The sequence below is a fragment of the Canis lupus genome, chromosome 12 (assembly GCF_048164855.1).
Source record: "Canis lupus baileyi chromosome 12, mCanLup2.hap1, whole genome shotgun sequence".
NCBI lineage: Eukaryota > Metazoa > Chordata > Mammalia > Carnivora > Canidae > Canis > Canis lupus.
Window position 1 is genome coordinate 12,878,898 of NC_132849.1, and position 17,670 is coordinate 12,896,567.

The following is a 17,670-nucleotide window of genomic DNA, read 5'->3' on the forward strand; positions in this document are numbered from 1 at the left end:
AAGTTTTGAGTTAAAAAGTGAACCAGATGACTTCTAGCATGACAGTGCGATTACTTCCCTGCTTCCAAGGAAAGTGGTGAAAATTAAAACGTGAAGCCTCCAGAAGTGACCCTATAAGCAAACAGCAGATGTAGAAACATCTGTGCAAACAGCAGGTGAAGAAACATCTTTTTAAGAAAACTTACGAAAATGCTGTAGGGATGGTGAGTCTGTGACATTTGTTTTTTTTGTTGTTTTGTTTTGTTTTGTTTTGAGTCTGTGACATTTGAATGAAGGTTTCTCCCTAGCTCCTTACTCCAGCTCAGCAACATGGAGACTCTAGACTGCTACAGCCAAAAACAGAAGGCTTTGTCTTTCTCAGCTTCCAATTGAAAAGCTATCTTCCTGGGAAAAGCAAGACCTGTCTTTCCCATCCTATCTCCAAGTGCCTGTTGCTGAGGTGTAGTTTCAAGTGAGTGTGATTCAGAAGTCTATAGGTCAGGGTGGGTCATATTCTTTTCAGCCCCCACTCAGAGAGTGGAGGCTCTATCTTGGGTAGGGCATGCTTAGAATTATGGGGACAATGACCACCTTTGCCCTGGCACATGAGGTGGTGATTCTATACCAGGAAAGACAAGTGAGAAGGCCCCAGGCTACTTACCTGCTCCCTCCACTGAGCACTAAGCTTCTCAAGTAGGGGTGTCATTCAGAAGTTTCACATTATTCCAGCTAAGCCTTGGCTTTGAGATTTTTAACTTGAGAAAGAGGCACTTTATGAAACTGATAGCTTCTAATCTTTTCCAAAAGAAGACTTCAGTTGTAATAGCGGCAAAATTCAAGTGTGAGGGCACAGCACTGGAGGTTATGACAAAAGGCAACTGAAGAGAGAGAGATTCAAAATGTAGTCTAAACTCTAGGTTAGTTGGTTTGCAGGAGAGAACCGGGAAATAAGCCCGAAAGAGCCATCTTGGAATTATAAGATTATCACACACAGATCTCAGTAACTATGCCTTTAAAGGAGCCAGGATATGATTGGATTAGTTTATAGTTTATTTATGCCCCACAGCTTATTGAAAACAATAAAGCAGATGGCAATTACTGGAGTTTAACAACTGGCCTAGTCAAAGAATATGGGAGCCCTTTCAAACCCACTGCCATCCCAGGGAAATTTACCCAAAGCTATGCTTTCTCAAGGAAAAACATCAGAGGCTTATGCTGGATCAGGGGAGGGAATACAGTTAACTAAAATAATTCAGCCGGTTGCTAAACAACAGTCACTTGGGGTGGAAGTAGAGAAGGACCAGTTGGTATGTTATCTAAAATTTCCAGTCCCCAACAAATAATCATGCAGAGAAACACAAAAGTATAAGTCACATGCTAGAAGTAAAGCAGGCAATAGAAACTGCCAGTGAGAGTAACCAGGGTTGGATTTATAAGGGAAAACTTGAAAGAAGTCCTTCTGAACATGTTCCCAGAACTAAAGGAAACTATAGTTAAAAAGTAAATGAAGGTATGATGTCAATGTCACATCAAATGGAGAATATCAATAAAGAGATTGATATTAAAAAGAGCCAAATAAAAATTCTGGAGTTGAAATGTATAACTGAAATAAAAAATTCACTAGAGAGACTGAACAGTAGACTTGAGCTGGCAGAAGAAAGAATAAACAAACTTGGAGATAGAGCAACAGAGAGAAAATGGAGAAAAATTCACGCAGCTTCATAGAAATTTGGGATGCCATTAAGCACACTCTGACACATACCTAATGGAAGTACCAGAAGGAGAGGAGAAAAAGAAGTAAAAATATTCAAAGATGTAATAGCTTAAAAATTCCCCAGAGTATTACAGAAACAATAACATAAGACCACATAAATGCTTATTTCCTTCCTCTTGATACAAAAAGTGGGACTGGATAAAACATTATGTATGTGGTATATCATTGGGGTCATACAGAAATGTAATATATATATATTTGCTAATAGCATAAAGGGAGTGGGTTGGAGGGAATTTGTATAAGCCTAAGAAAATTACCCTATTTGTTGAGTTTGTAACATCAAAGGAAGTTTATAACAACATCACAAAAAGGAGGAAACAGAAGAGTAATGTTCCTATATGGAATTAGCTTAGTATAAATCAAAAGCTCATTCTGATAAGGTGTATATGGTAAAGCCTAGAGCAACTTAAAAATGATAAAACAGTGGAAATTCACTAAAGAAAATACTTTGGAAATTATTCACTTGAAGCAAAAGAAAGCATTGAAGGAGGAATAGAACAAAAGAGACATGAGAAATAGAAAGCAAAAAAGTAAAATCGTAAGACATCAACAATATAATAACATTAAATATGATGTGTTAAACAATTAAAATTACAGAGATTGTCAGACTTGGTAAAAAAGACCTGATTCAACTCTCTACTGTCTGCAGGAAACACACTTTAGATTACAAGATACAAATAGATTGAAAGTAATAGGAGGAAATAAGTCCTATGCTGCAAACAGCAATCACAACAAAGCTAGAGTGGTTGTATTTTAAGAGAAAATAGGTCTTAATACAAAAATCAAAGAAGGCACATTTTATAATGATAAAAGTGTCAATTGACATCAGGAGACTTAATTCTAAACATATGTACACCTAATAACAAAGCACCAATATACCTGAAAACAAAAACAGAGATGAAGGGGAAAATAAATGCACAACCACAAAAGTGGTTGGAAACTTCAATATTCTACATTTCAATAATGAATAAAAAAGTATAACAAAAGAAGATGAACAACACTACAAACTAACTGATCTAATAGACATTTGTAGAGCACTCAAAAGACAACAGATATATATATATATTCTTCAAGTGTGTATGGAACGTTCTCCAGGGTAGGTCATATGGTGAGCCATAAAACAAACCAATAAACTTAAGAGAATAGAAATAGTGCAAAGTATGTTCTTTAGCAGCAGTGGAATAAAATTAGGAATCAATAACCGGAAAAAAGTTGAGAAAAATCAGAAATAGGTGGGATTATTGAACACGACACTTCAAATAACCAATAGGTCAATAAAGAAATCGAGAAATCAGAAAACCCAATGAGATTAATGAAAATGGCACAATATTACAGAAGTTATTAAATTCAGCTTAAAGAGTGCGTAGAGGGAATCTTAAGAGTTGTAAATTCCTATATTAAGAAAGATTTCAAATCAATAATGTGACCTTAGAAAGTTCACATTTATTTTTTCGAAATAAAAAAATTATAAGAATGCAGTAAAGAATTGTATGACAACAAATGAGATAACCTAGGTGAGATGGATAAATTCCTAGAAAGATAAACTAAAACTCACTAAAGAAAAAATACAATTTCAATAGACCTGTAACAAGTGAAGAATCTGAAGTAGTAATTTAAAACAAAACTATACATACAAAAAAGCACTGGCACAGCTGGCTTCATGACTTAATTCTAGTAAACATTTAAAGAAGAATTAAGGCCAATTATTCACAAACTCTTCCTAAAAAGAGAAAAACGAAAACTTCTCAACTCCTTTTATATGGCTTTTATTACACTGGTACCAAAACCAGACAAGACATCACAAGAAAAGACTACAGGCCAGTATGTCTCATGAATATGAATGCATAGATCCTCAACAAGATACTTACAAAATGAATAAAACAACATAAAAAAGAATTCTACACCATGACTGAGCAGGATTTATCCTAGGGATGCACAGTTGGTTCAACACCTGGAAATCAATGTAATACATTGTATCAATACAATAAAAAAATTACATGACCATCTCAGATTCCAGGAAAGCATTTGACTGGATCCAATGCCCAACACTCAACAAACTAGGAATAGAAGGGAACTTCCTCAACATGATTAAGGGACTCAATAAAAAATCCTTAGCTAACATCAGATTTAAAAGATCAAATGCTTTTTCTCAGTCATTAGGAAAAAGGCAAGGATATCTGCTCTTACTACTGTTCAACATTGTACTGGAGGTTCTAACCACAGCCTTTGGGCAAGAAAAAGAAATGAAAGGCCTCCAAATTGGAAAGAAAGAAGTAAAATGATCTCTATAGGTGACATGAGCGTATATAGAGAAAATCCTAAGACACTAAAAATCTATTAGAACTAATAATCATGTTCAGCAAGGTTGCAAGATCAAAGATAATATACAAAAATATATTGCATTTCTATATACTTGCAATGAACAATCAAAATGAAATTGAAGTAATTCCATTTATAATAGCATCAAAAAACTTAGGAATTAAATTTAACAAGTGCAAAATTTGTACTCTGAAAACTACAAAACATTGAAAGAAATTAAAGAACATCTAACTACTTGGAAAAATCTCATGTTCGTAGATCAGAAAACTCAAGATTGCAGTATTCAAACTGATATATGGATTCATTGTAAACTCTATCAAAATCCCAATTGATTTGTTGAAATTGACAAGCTGATTTTAAAATTCATTCAGAATTGCAGGGGACCCAGAACAGCTAAAACAATCCTAAAAAAAGAATGAGGCCTCACACTTCCCCCATTTCAAACCTATCTACAAAGCAATGATAAGACACACTAGTACTGGGACTCCCTGGGTGGCTCTGCAGTTTAGCACCTGCCTTTGGCCAGGGTGTGATCCTGGAGTCCCGGGATTGAGCCCCATGTCGAGCTCCCTGTGTGGAGCCTGCTTCTCCCTCTGCCTGTGTCTCTGCCCACTCCCCCGTCGGCCTTTCACTAATTAATTAATTAATTAATTAATTTTAAAAAAGACACACTAGTACTGGCACAAGGACAGAAATAGATCAGTCAAATAGAATTGAGAGTCCAGAAATAAACCCATACTTTGGTCATCTGATTTGCTAACAAGAGTACCAAGATGATCCAATGGGAAAGGAACAGTCTTTTTAACAAATGTTAATAGTTAAAAAAATATATATTAATCGTTCACCTGGATAGCCACGTGCATGTAAATGTAAGAGCTAAACTATAAAACTTTTGGAAGACAACATAGGGAAAAAATCTTCATTATCTTGTGTTTTGCAGAGCATTCTTACATGTGACGCCAAAAGCATAAGGAACAACAAAAAGATAAATTTGACATCAAAACTAAAAAATTTGTTCATCAAAGGGCACCATCAAGAAAGTAAAAAGACAACCCACAGAATGGGAGAAAATAACATACAAATCCTATATCTGATAAGGGACTTGTACCCAGAATGTATAGATTTTTTAATTCATTCATTCATTCATTCATTTATTCATTCAAAAGCCCATTGCAGAGCCTGATGTAGGGCTCAATCTCTCACCTTCAGATCATGACCTGAGCTTAAATCATGATTCAGATGCTCAATTGACAGAGTCACCCAGGCCCCCCTGTATAAAAATCTTTTAAGGGGCTCCTGAGTGACTCGGTTAAATGTCTGTTGTCAGCTCAGGTCATGATCCCAGGGTCCTGGCATTGAGCTCCACGTCCGACTCTGCTCGCTGGGAAGTCTGCTTCTCCCTCTGTCTGCTGCTCTGCCTACTTGTGCTCTCTTTCTTTCTCTCTCTCTCTGGCAAATCTTTTTAAAAATCTTTTAAAATTCAATAATAAAAAGACAACCCAATTAAGAAATGGGCAAGGATCTGAATAGACATTTCTCCAAAGAAGATATACAAATGGCCAGTAAACACACTGGAAACATAATCAACATTGTCAGAAATAGGCAAAGCACATCGCAATAATACACTATTTCACACCTACTATGATGACTGAAAGTGAAAAGTCAGATAATAACAAATGTGAGAGCATGAGGAGAAATCAGAATCCTCATATGCTGCTAGTGGGAATGTAATATGGTCCGACTGCTTTGAAAAATAGCCTAGCACTATTCAAACTATTAAGAGTAGGGTTACCATATGATCCAACAATTCTACTTCTAGATGAACTTTGAAAACAGTATAGTAAGTGAAAAGACCAGTCACAAAAAAATCACATTTCAACAAGATTTCATTTATATAAAATGTCCAGAACAGAGAAATCTGTAGAGACAAAATAGATCAGTGGTTCCTTGGAGGTAGAGACTGATAACTACAGAGTACAGTTTGTTTTGGAGGTGATGAAAATGTTCTAAAACTGATAGTAGTGATGATTGAACATATTGTGAATATACTAAAAACCCTGAATTATATACTATAAATGGGTGAATTATGTGGTATTTGAAATATCTTAATAAAGTTATTGAAAAAAAACCTCAAACTACTGATTTATTTTTTTTATTTTTTTAAAGATTTATTTATTTATTATTCATGATAGACACAGAGGCACAGGAGAAGGGAGAAGCAGGCTCCATGTCAGGAGCCCAAAGCGGGACTTGATCCTGGAACTCCAGGATCGAGCCCTGGGACAAAGGTAAGTGCCAAACCGCTGAGCCACCCAGGGATTCCCTAAACTACTGATTTAAAATAGCATATACATAGGAAAGGGGTGCTCAGAACATTTTTTTGGGCTTTGAGTTTTTTGACAGTGGAGTCAAAAGATGTTTGTTGGATCTTGAGTTAAACATGCACACTGAAACTTCAAACGCAACCTTTTAAAAAGAATAAAAAGCAATATGTAATATACATACAAGGAAAAGAGAGAGGGGAAAATCTAAAAGTAGGCAGGAAAGGAAGGAAGGGGAAATAATAGAAAGCATGAAACAATATGCTGGAAATAAATCCAAATATTAATAATAATCAGTATGTGTAAACAAACCAAAACGCCTAGTAGAAAAAAAAACTGTTGCATTCCATGTAAAAATCCATACATATGCTGTTTACAAAAGATATCCCTAAGATAAGGCTCTCAGAAAGGCTGAAAAAATACACCCGGGGAAAACTAACAGTAACCACATAATGACAAGTAAATACAAATAATAAATACAAATACAAACTTGCACACACTTAATAAATTCAAAAGATAAAGGAAAGATTGGCAGAATTACAAGAAGAAATGGTCAGACAGACAAAAGACTATGAAGTTCAGTGAGGGTTTATAGAACACACCATCCAGGGCTACCTAATATATGCTAATAGAAATTAGATTAGTGGTTGCTTCTGGCGGTGAAGGTAGATTTAACTGAAAAAGGTTGCAAGAACATGAAAATGTTTTATATCTTGATTGGGATGGTGGTTACAAAAATGTGTAAATTCATCAAAATTCATCTATTTTAAATAAATGCATTTGTAGGTAAATTACATCCCAAGTTTATTTTAAAAGAATACTTTCTTAGGTTTTTGGAATTTTTTGCTTCCTAACTGTTCCACTAAAGATGTCATTTTTCCCAAGCTACTACCAATTCCTAGCTCATCATGTGGTCTTGAAATACTATTCCCACTAAAATTAATCCGATTTTCAGTGAAATGACTGATTGCAGTTTTGGTGTGGGAAATGTGTAAGACAAGCCTGGGGCGTCTTGTCATGTAAGTGAATAAAGGAAGCTAACCACTACTATTTTCATGTCATAAGGACTTAGAAGCCACTATGAAGAGGTTTTCCCTTTCCAAAATTTCAGAAAGAATTATAATTGCACTTGGTTGGAGCCCATAGTATATACTTATATTTATGAGTTCATAATGATACAAAAATTAAGATGATGAACATCTACCCTTAGAAGATGATGGAAAGCAATTCATTACCTTTAAAAATGGTAAATAAGTGGAAAGAATCAAATACATTAAAAAAAAGAAATACATTATTTTGTCTTTGCCTACATGAACTGTATCACTGGATAACCAAGTACTAGATGAGGGAAGCATTCCTTTATAAAGTTATTCTAGTTAATGAATGAAAATGAGATTATAGAATCAAAGTATCATTTTGCAACACCCAGTGAATTACTGGAGTGAGCCATCCATGGGGGGAAAGAGGAGGAAGCATGCTTCCTGATGAAAGAACACAACCCAACGTATAGGCCAAAGGAATAGAACCTGAATCTGATGAAGCCTCTGGATCCGACTGCCAATTTGTAGAGATTACAGGGCTAAGATGAACATGTTGAACTGCACCATGATTATGCAGTCAGCAAAATCCAGATTGAAACTCTATAGGTGAAATGCCCTGTGTGCATCAGCAGATATATGAGGGAAAGACGGATGGAAATTGCAACCTATGCACTAAAAGGGACTTAAAAGACATGCCAGTTAATAAAAATGGTGGTGGGGGGGGGGGGGAGACTAAAGTATATTGCTTCAGGATGCACTCTTGGGTTATAAAAACTTAAACTTGAAGAAATGATTCTCATAACTTGGGATGGTGGTTGCTTTCAGAGGGAGGAAGTGGGCTGCGATAGGAACAAGGCCTGGGTGTTCTGGGGTGGCTGCCAGGGTTCTATTTATGGTTTGATTGGCTAGTTACAAAGGTGTTAACTTCATCAAAATTCACTAACCTATGCATTTGTGTGATTTTCTATATCTGTGTTTTATAATTAAAAAGTTAAAAGGAATTTTAAAAATAGATATTATGGACAACTTTATTAATTTCATCTAAATTTTCTAATTTATTGGCATAAATTTCTTGAAAAATAAAAACTAATGAAAATTCTTTTTAAAAATACTTATCCATTTTTTTTTAAAGAATTTGTTTTCTTTTTTGTTTTAGATTATTTATTTATTCATGAGAGACACAGAGAGAGGCAGAGACAGAGGCAGAGGGAGAAGCAGGCTCCCTGTAGGGAGCCCGATATGGGACTTGATCCCAGGACCCCAGGATCACACCCTGAGCCAAAGGCAGATGCTCAACCACTGAGCCACCCAGGTGCCCCTATTTTATAAATGCAAGAACTGAGGCTCAGAGGGGTTGAGTAATTTACTCAAGGCCCCAGAGCTAGGAAGTGGCAGACTTCAGATTTACTCAGTTTACTTGACTTTAGATCTACGCCCTTTAGCCACTATGCCACCCTGCCTCTCGGCCCATGAAATCACTACAACCTCAGTATGAATTTGTTTGAGGGCATTCCTCCATGACAGCTTAAGAGCAAGTTGGTGTGGAGGGGTGTGTCACAGTAATTGTATGTGCGTGTGCATTGGGGAGGAGGAGATCCATCGGTCCATCAGGTCCACTCCCCTGGATCTGACACCTTGCCCACCACGTCAGGGATGTGGCATCTGCCTGGCCTTGCGAGCTGTTGCCTGCAGGTCCACCCAGGCTGGCAGTGGCTGCACTCACTGTGGAGATGTGCATCCGAGTTGGGGAGAAGACAGGTGGGCCTGTGCTTGCAGTGCCTGTCTTCTGCTGCTTGCTGTGCAACACGGAGAAAGGGGCCTCTGCAGCCCAGCCAGTCACTGAGCCAAGAGAGCTGCAGGGACAGGCGTGCAGGGAGAGGGCTGGGTGCAAAGGGCAGCGTGACACCAGAGCTCTGCTCCCACCCGGGCCGCACCTTGACCACATGGGAGGAAGAGGAGAACCAGCTGTTGGAGGAGGCCGAGAGAGACCTGGAGGTAGGGCTCTAGTGCTCCCTGGGACCAGGGCCATGTCTCCTTTACCTCCTGAGACCCCTTGGAAGGACGTGGGGGTGGGCGGGCAACTGAAATTCAGTGACAAATGACATAGGTGGGCACGGAAGCTGGTTGGTCAAGGACCCTGCAGGGCTTCCGATGAAGCAGTCCCTCATCATCACCAGTGAGCCCCCCACGAGGATCCCCGTTGGCCTAGGTGCAGGGAGGCTCAAGTGTTGAAACCCCTGGTTCCCTTGGAGTGTCAAGATGGGACAAAGGGGGAAGGAAGCAACGGCTGGGAGCAGAAGAAGCTCACCTCATGAAGACTGGGTCTCCCTGTGTGGGACCTTGTGCCTCTGTGTCTGCTCTTCCTTTTGCCACAGTAAGAGACATTCACCAGGGCCTGTGGCCACCAAGCCAAGGATATTTCCCAGCCTCCCTTGCATGAAACTGAGTTCAGCCAACAAGGAGTGAGCTGAAATAAGGTATCCTGTCCCCCAGCCACGCATGGGAGAGGACTGAGCGGGCACTCTCTGCTCCTCCCCTTCCTGGTGGCTGCGGCCTGGGCAAGAAGCACACGTGCCGTTTGGACCTGCAAGTGGCAAGTGCGTGCTGAGGGCAGAGCTGTCCACCTGGATAACCTGTCTGCGTCTGGACTGTTACCTGACAAATGAAAGACTTCTCTCTTGTTTAAGCTCTTGTGTTCTTAGAGTGATTTGTTGTAGCCGTTGGTCCTATGCCCTAGGACATGGCCTTCTGCTTGAGTTGGTGAAGGAAGCAGGAGCAGCTGGTGGAGGTTGTCTGGCACTTTGAACCTGAGCAGGCTGACTGTATTAGGGCCTTTCCTCAGCTTTGCAGTCGGAGCCCCACTTGCCTGTGTGGGATTCACCCGCCCTGTGCCAGGAACACACACACACACACACACACACACACACACACACACACACGCTGTTGGAAGCGCCTGTGGTCCCTGTGGCAGGGCAGGGAGAGCCTGTGGCAGAGGGCAGCTGACCCAAGGATGCCCAGTGCCTGAGCTGGGCCCCAGGCTGCAAAGACAGGCCAGGTCAGTCTGATCCTCCTCCTTGGACTGAGACTAACCACCTGCCCAGCCTCTTACGCTGCAATAACAGCCTGTCATGTGAAGCCTGCCATGGCGTTAACAGAGAGCCATAGTTCTCTCAAGGATGTGCTACCTGGAAAATGTCATAGCTCGCACACACGGAGTTGAGGAAGGGTACCAGTCCCCTCACCTGTAGTTACTCTCAGGTTCCTAGTTGTGACCCAGGCCTTTCCCTGCACCTAGTCAGGAGCGGACCAAAGGTGACCACATGCCATGAGGGCCATGGTCCTGCAAAGAGAAAGGAGCAGGGCTTCTAGGGAGTGGGGGAGAGACAGACGCAGGAGGGGAGCAGTACCCTCCACTGCTGTGCAGATGCCCGGGTTCTTCTGGGGAGTGGAGTGCGAGTGGACAGCATGACAGCCCTTCTGGGATTTCGGATTTCCGTCTGGATGTCCTGGGGCTGCCGCTGTGTGCGGGAGGCCACCGTGTGTGTGGACTCGCCCCTCCTGGTCTCCTCTCCTCCCCCGTGCACATCATCCTAGTTAGCCAGTCTCTCTGGGCACTGCTCGGCTCCTAAGTCATTATTCTGACTCTCAGATGTTTTCCTTCCTTGGTGACATGTCTGTAGACCTATAGCCTGGTTGTTAGCATGGGCTCACAGCAGATTGCTGGGGCCAAGTCCCAGCTCTGTGGCCTTGGGCATGTCGCTTATCCTTTCTCTGCCTCGGTCTTCTCATCTGTAAAATAGGAATAATCATTATGATAATACCTGCCTCACGGGATCCTTGTGAGGATTTCATGAGTAAAAACAGTCAGCAGCACATGGCAGTCACTCAGGAAATGTTTAGTGCCGTTCTTAAACAAACTGGACTCATTTTGTATCTCCATGGTAGAGAGGTCCTTAAAAGCGATTTCTTTTTTGTTATTGAGGTATAGCTGACAGACCACATTATTAGCTCCAGGTGTACAACATAACAATTTGATATCTGTACGTATTGTGAAGTGATCACCACAGTAGGTCTCGTGGAATTTCTTTTCCTGCGATGAGAACTTCTATGATCTGCTGCCTTAAACTTTCGAATACACAATGCAGTATTAATTATAGTCACCATGCCGCACCTTACATCCCCAGGGCTTATTTATTTTGTGACTAGAACTTTGTATCTTTTGAACTCCTTCACCCATTTTGCCCACTTCCCACCTCCCACCTCTGACCACCATCGATTTGTTCTCTGCATCTATGAGCTTGGTGTCCCTCCCTCCCTCCCTCCCTCCCTCCCTCCCTCCCTCCCTCCCTCCCTCCCTCCCTCCCTTCCTTCCTTCCTTCCTTCCTTCCTTCCTTCCTTCCTTCCTTCCTTTTAGATTCCACATATAAGTGGTATCATACAGTATTTGCTTTTTTCTTTGTTTTACTTCACTTAGCATAATGGTCCATCCACGTTGTCACAAATAGCAACATCTCATTCTTTTTATGGCTCAATAATACTCCACTTTCTATATACTGCATTTTCCTCATCTGTTTGTTCATTGATTGACTCTTGGGCTGTTTTCCAATATTGACTATTGGAAATGCTGCTGCAAAGAACACGGAGGTGTGTGTTATCTTTTTGAGTTAGTGTTTTTGTTTTCTTTGGATAGATACCCAGAAATGGGCTTGCTGGATCATATGGTAATTCTATTTTTAAGGTTTCGAAGAATCTCTGTAACATCTTCCATAGTGACTGCACCAATCCCACCAACAGTGCACAAGTGTTCCTTTTTCTCCACATCCTTGCTGGCCCTTGTTGTTTCTTGTGTTTTTGATGTTAGCCATTCTGACAGGTGTGAGGTGATAGCTCTTTGTGGTTTCAATTTGCATTTCCCTGATGGTGAGTGATGATGAGCATCCTAAAAGTGATTTCTTTTCAAATAAAGCACATATTATAATATCTAGGGGCTTGGGGGAGATATTGTCTGGTTTCATGTGTGGATGGGAGTTCTGCAGTGTGCACCCTTTAGACTGAAGCCGGCTCAGCCTGTCTCCTGCGGGCAGTTCACCTGGGCCCTCTTGCACAGGGGTGGCACTCAGGGTCCCTCTCGGGGTAGGCCTGGGAGAGGAGGAGCCGGGCTTGGAGCGAGAAGCAAGCCTGACAGATCCTGGCTGTGTAGTCTCAGACCTGGGTAGCCCCACAAGTCGGAGAGTTCTCACATGTGAGAAACGCAGTGGGCACAGTCTCAGAGGAAGGGCCTGAGGACACACAGAGAGAAAACTGCATAGAAATTCTTCGAGATAAATAAATAAAATCTTTAAAAAAAAAGAAAAAGAAAAAAAGAAATTCTTCGAGAGGAGCAGTGTGAAGAAGAAGAGGCGATAACGACCCCCAGACCGGCCAAAGCCCACGAGCCACTGCATCCCCCCGTCCAGTGCTTACGTCCACCGCTGTCACCACCACACCCAAGAGAAAGGCTGAAGGGGATGCTAAAGGAGATAAAGCCAAGGTGAAGGATGAGCCACAGAGAAGATCTGCAAGGTTATCTGCTAAACCTGCTCCTCCAAAGCCAGAGCTCAAGCCTAAAAAGGCCCCTGCAAAGAAGGGAGAGATGGTACCCAAAGGAAAAAAGGGGAAGCTGATGCTGGCAAGGATGAAAATAACCCTGCAGAAAATGGAGATGCCAAAACAGACCAGGCACAGAAAGCTGGAGGTGCTGGAGATGCTAAGTGAAGTGTGTGCATTTTTGATAACTGTGTACTTCTGGTGACTGTACAGTTTGAAATACTATTTTTTATCAAGTTTTATAAAAATGTAGAATTTTGTTTTACTTTTTCTTTTAAGCTATGTTGTTAGCACATGGAACACTTCGTTGTTGTTTTGGGGGAAGGGCATATGTCACTAATAGAATATCTTCGAAGCTAGATTGATAACAAGGGGGAAAAACACCTTTCCCTTCTAGTTTTGAGAAACTTCCTCTTGGCTCCCAGGAAGAGGGATTCCTTGATGTTCCACATGAGCCACCCTGGTGGTGTGGAAAAACCAAAATTAATTTTTTTATGTCCTCTTCTCCCTCTCTGCCTTCAACATAGACTTGACTTCCTTAACCCCAGAGACCTGTTGGAACCTGACCCCATGAAATGGTTCCCAGTATATCATGCAATCTGGACTTTACAGTGTCACCACTGAGATGGCGTCCCTCAAAAGAGTTCCTTTTTTAGCTTGTGGATCTTCGGATTGATAATTCTGCCGTTTTCATTTCATTTCCTGAAAGTCAGGGTCGGCTTGTGAAAAGTTGTTAAACAACATGCTAAATGTGAACTGTCAACCCTCACTCTAAACTTTCCCTGTTCAGAGCATCACATGAAGACTTCATTGGGTTTTATAGTGGCTTTCTGATTTTGGTAGTCCTTTGAAGAAGGGAGTTCGAAAGTTGTTGTAAACTGTTAATGATCATCTGCCCATGTCCTGCCTGAAATACCATGATTGTTTATGAAAAGTATCTTTAATAAAGCTGGATACAGTTTGGCTTGGAAAAAAAAAAAAAGAAATTATTTGAGAAACCAGTTCAAAGTTTGGTCTGGTGTGAGCTCAGTGGTGACCTTTCGACCCTGTCGGCTTCCCAGGCTGCCTGGGTCAGGCTGTGAGTCAGGACTCTGATGCGAGCCTGCAGACCACCGAGTCTGGAGAGCTGGAGGGTTTGGGCCTTGCATCTGACAAACTTCCCAGGGGACGTGGAACATGCCTGGGGGCTGAGGTTTCTGCCCCAAGGAGGAGGACACCCTTTGCCAGGGAGGCTAACGGTGTGAGGCAAGAGGTTGTTGGAGCGTGTCAGCACCTGCTGCCACAGGATAGCAGAGCCCCGGGGCCAAGGGCGGCCGACTGCCCCTTTCTCTGCACCGTAGCAGCTCAGGAAAACTGGCCTCCAGGCAAATCCCCAGCTGACCAGGCTCCCAACCGAGATCAGTTTGTCCTGACTCACCCTGGTGGGGACACTCAGTGCTTGGCCCACCTGATGGCCTAGGGGCCCTAGAACTTTCCCCTCAGGAGCCCCTGGGAACTGTGCCTAGGACTTCACAGCCTGAGGACTGGCCGCTCTGCCCCAGGCGCCCCAGGGGCCAATTGTCCTCCTCGACATCCACCTTCCTCTTGACTCTTCAAGGTGACATATGCTAAGTATGGATGCGAGGACACGAGGACAAGCTTCAGGACAAAAAGAACCAAAGCAGCTTTGACAGAGCACTTGGGAAGCTGGGAGGGGAGCCATCTGAGGGGCTACTGTGGACGCACTGAGTTAGGACAGCACATTAGAGCTTGGCAGAAAAAAATAAATGAGCCAAGTGTTTGGAAAGCCACTTGATTTCAGTCTTTGAACCACCCTCACATATTCCAGCAAAATGCAAATCGTGTTGGTTCCTGGAGTAGGTGAGCTTTCCTTTACCTGGGAGTCTATTGTACAGTCAGGCTTCCTGGTCACTCTGTGGTCTTCTCTCTTCCTCGTGTGAAAAGACAATTTTGTAATTAATCTTATCACTACAATGGGCTCCATCTTTCATATTTTAAAGTTCTCAGGTGTGGCACCAGAGAAGAAATAAGACAAAGGAAACTGGGGGCTGCTCCATGGTAAATGTGGATCAAATCCTCTCAGCCCTGTGAGGTGTGAGGTCCATGTCTTGAAGGGCAGTGGTGGGGACGTGGAGGAAGCATCTTGGACATGTTGCCTATGGCTGCTGCTATGCATGCATGGCTCTGACCATTGGATAGTTAGCTCTTGCCAGTAATCATCAGTCACTCCGTTTTGGGCTTGGAGAATCTGGCTCCTGAGAAAGGGTTTGCTGGCTGTGAGGGGTGAGGAAGGAGATGCAGCTTGGGGTGGGCTTGGGTGAGAAACCCAGGGTTGACTCATACATGGAAATATCAACATTCAGTTTACCCCAAAACAACCCATCACATTTTCACCTCAATGGTGGGCTTTGGCTTTCCAAACAATCACCATCCAGGAAAGTTAGAGCTGTGTGGGGCCCTCTCAGAGACTTTACAGCCAGGGCGCCTCCTCAGCAGAGGACTCAGGAACAGTACGGGTTGTTGTGGTGCCTAGGGCCACGCAGGCGGTAAAGGATGGGACCCAGAACCTTCGTCCGCAGACACAAGTCTCAAGAGCTTGCCAGCCTGCGGCCTCCTTTCTACACCTGCTCTGGCCCAGCTGTTGTGGGGAGCGGGGGGAGGTCAAAAAAAGGAAGTGCTAAAGTTGGGCTGTTACGCATTAGGCAAAGGGGTAAGCAAAGAATTTGGGGAGGTGAGAAGAACCAGGAAAAGAACAGAGAGCCCACATGCAGGTGTGGTTGCCAGCTGAGTGTACCTTTCCAATAAGAGTAACAATGACCTCTGTAGACCTGTTGGTTCATCTTTATTATTTTTAAAAAGATTTATTTATTTATTTGGGGGGGAGGGGCAGAGGGAATGAGAGAGAGAGAGAGAGAGAGAGACCTCAGCGGACTGTGTTGAGGGCAGAGCCTGTGTCACAGGCTGGGTCTCACTGGCCTGCCATCACAACCTGAGTGGAAACCGAGTCAGGGGCCTGACCAACTGAGTCACCCAGGTGCCCTGGTTCATCTTTAAAGAGGGAAAGGGAAGGTTTTTGTAAAGTCTAAATGAGAGGTTTCTGAAGATCACTTCAAAAGCTTAGAAGAGTATTCAAATACAAGCTATTATTGATTAAAATTCTGCATAGATCTGAGAGGTAATAGTTTAGGCTCCCCAAAGGTAGTCTCTTATCAGCAGCAGCCAAGATACGATTATTCTGTGCCCATAAACCTTCCAGGAAAGGGGCCATTACTAATACAGGATTGTTGTTATTATTATTTTATTATTTTTGGGGGGGAGGGGCTGCAACAGAGGAAGTAAAATGCTTTCAGTGAGGTCTCTCTCTCTCTCTCTGTCTCCCTCTCTCTCTCTCCCTCCCTTTGCCCCTCCCTCCCAAAATAAAAAAAAATCCTTGGGCTGCATATAAACGTGTGATCTTGAGGCCCCGCGTGGACCCCGCCGCGGCCCTCTGCACCCGCGCCCCTCGGGCAGCCCTGAAGGCGGCCTCCCTCTTCCGAGGAGCGCTGGCGCCCTCTGGTGGACACAGCCCGACACGGCGGCGCCGCACAGGCGCGATGGCGCGAGAGGCCGCTAGGGGCGCTGCGCACCGCGGAGGGAAGCGCGGGGCGCCCAGACGTTGGGACAGATGAAAGACAGAACCTGTTCTTTCCGCCTGTTGCATTTTAGAATGGAGCCCAGAGGTTTTTTTTTTTTTTTTTTTTAATTTTTATTTATTTATGATAGTCACACACACAGAGAGAGAGAGGCAGAGACACAGGCAGAAGGAGAAGCAGGCTCCATGCACCGGGAGCCCGATGTGGGATTCGATCCCGGGTCTCCAGGATCGTGCTCTGGGCCAAAGGCAGGCGCCAAACCACTGCGCCACCCAGGGATCCCGAGCCCAGAGGTTTTACACATACAGGACAATCTTATTGGTTGACTCCGAATGATTTAGAGCATGCAATAATTCCGAATTATCAAGGCAGAAGCTTCTCTGTTTCCCAAGTAGCAAAAGCATTGGCTAAACAAATCCAGTCTGTTGTTCCTTCACACTCCGGGGTGCTTCTCAGGTCTTCAAGCCCCGGGGTCACTCCTTCCAGCTGCCAGAGTGGGCTAACTTCTCAGGCACTCAGGCAGAGAAATGAAAAGAAGGCGGTTGATTTCCAAATTAAACCAGATTGAAAAGAAAAAAAAAAACCAGATTGAAATTCACATTAAGCCACACTATTAATCACAAAAGGGCTTTCATTTGTTGAGTGTCTACTATACACCAGGCACTTTTTTTTTTTAAGATTTTCTTTATTTGAGAGCCAAAGAGAGCAAGCACACGAGGGAGGAAGAGAGAGGCAGAAGGAAAAATAGGCTCCCACTGAGCAAGGAACTTGATGTGGGACTCGATCCCAGGACCCTGGGATTCATGACCTGAGCCGAAGGCAGACATTTAACCAACTGAGCCACTCAGGTAGCCCTCACCAGGCACTTTAAATTTAATATTTCTAATCCTTACATCAGCATAGGAGGTTAAGCTTTATTTTCACAAGAAAGCAGAGAATCAGAGAGGTTAAGTGACTTGCCAACAGCCACACAGCTCTGGGTATCAACTGAGATAGGCAGGTGATGATGTGGCAAAATC

General features: G+C 42.9%; 1 pseudogene; it reads left to right on the forward strand.

Annotated features, from left to right (window-relative positions):
* Window positions 1–9,163: 9,163 nt before the first annotated feature.
* LOC140601893 (uncharacterized) lies at window positions 9,164–13,978 on the forward strand (annotated as a pseudogene).
* Window positions 13,979–17,670: the final 3,692 nt, after the last annotated feature.